Below are 1832 nucleotides of genomic sequence, written 5' to 3' on the forward strand. Positions count from 1 at the left end.
GAGAAAAGCTGTCTGCCTGTCTATCTCGTCCCGACACGTTCAATACTATGGGATAGCTGGAGATAGAATTTCAATGTTGAAATTGACGGAGAGACAGACAGCAAGGTTTATACAAATCTCCGTTGTTGAAAACCAAATGTCTAGATGCTTTTTATAGTGGAGATCTGGCTGGGCTGATGAGACAGTGGATTGCGCAGTGAGATGGAACAGAGTAAATAGGCATTTCAACTCCATAGCTTTAGCCGGTGGTAACTTGTTGAATTGACACCAGCTAGTATGCGGTTTTAACCCATCAGCATCCAGGATTAGACCCACCCATTGTATAAATATGTAAGACAAACAGAGAGAAAGAGAGAGCTCTCGTGGCAACAATGTGAGCTTGATGAGTCATGTCTGGAGGTCATGCTGCTAGGGCTGGTTGTTACGACGATAGCGGGGTTGGTTGTTATGGCGAATGATCAACAAGCTCTCACAGTCTCACTGCAGAATTAGATGTTCATCCACAATCTCCAAACGTCAAATTTCTGAGTGTAGGGTTAAGTTTAGGTACTCATTCCAAATGGTTAAGGTAAGGGTTAAGGTTTGGGATAGGATCCAAATTAACAAAAGAAACCAATGTCCATGACTGGGGTCAAACACACAACCTTGTCATGGGATTACGCCCATCCACAATGCCCTAGTAAACCCCCGCCTACTTGATGATAATAGCGCTCAACGTTGCCATGGTTTTTGAACGCATTTCCCCTCAGGACATGGATAGACGTCCAATTTCGACATCTATCTTGAACGATCTCCCTGGAATGATAGCGGCTGGATCGTGTAGCCTCTCAGCACGCCTCGCTAACACAAAGACGAGTTATATCAGATCTGACTGTGTGTGTGTGTGTGTGTGTGTGTGTGTGTGTGTGTGTGTGTGTGTGTGTGTGTGTGTGTTTGTGCCCGTGAAAGTATGCATTTATGTGGTTTGTGTGCTAAGAACCATATGCAGGCTGACTGTGTGTGTATTTTATTCCCTGTGCCTACAAGTGTGTGAGTATGTATTGAGACGTATTAGCTTAAGGAATGCAGAGCGTCTCAGAGTCAGACTGCCATACTGAGACAGCCAGCCACAGGCAGAGACAATCCCAATGGCTGCAGCCTGCTGATTAGAGTTCTATTGCTGCATGACATTTAATTATGACCTAAGGGATGCCGTGCACTTAACCTGACAGTTAGCCAGTGTGATATAACACCGTCGCTTTCACGCTCTCTCTGTCACGTCCTGACCAGTAAAGGGGTTATTTGTTCTTATAGTTTGGTCAGGACGTGGCAGGGGGTATTTGTTTTATGTGGTTCAGGGTGTGTTTGTGTATGTGTTCATGTAGAGGGGGTATTTGGTTTATATGGTTCGGGGTGGTTGTGTATGTAGAGGGGTATTTGATTTATGTATTCCGGGGTTTTTGGATTATCGTTCTATGTTAGTTAATTTCTATGTTCTGTCTAGGCGTTTGTATTTCTATGTTTTGGTAATGGGGATTGGGGCCTTCAATTGGAGGCAGCTGTATATCGTTGCCTCTGATTGAAGGTCCTACATTTAGGAGTGTGTTTGTTTTGGGAATTGTGGGAGATTGTTTCTTGTTTATCTGTGTGCCTGACGAGACTGTCTAGTTCGTTTGTTTTTTGTATACGTTGTTTGTGTTTTCCTTCTTCACAAAATAAAAAGAAGATGAGTATACATTTTCCCGCTGCGTTTTGGTCTCAACCCTACGACACCCGTGACACTCTCTCTCCCACTGCTGACCAGGTCCTCTACCTACAGTACATGGTTTTTGCTCTCTCGCCCCTATTTCAAT

The sequence above is a fragment of the Salmo salar genome, chromosome 23 (genome assembly GCF_965601325.2).
Source record: "Salmo salar chromosome 23, fSalSal1, whole genome shotgun sequence".
NCBI lineage: Eukaryota > Metazoa > Chordata > Actinopteri > Salmoniformes > Salmonidae > Salmo > Salmo salar.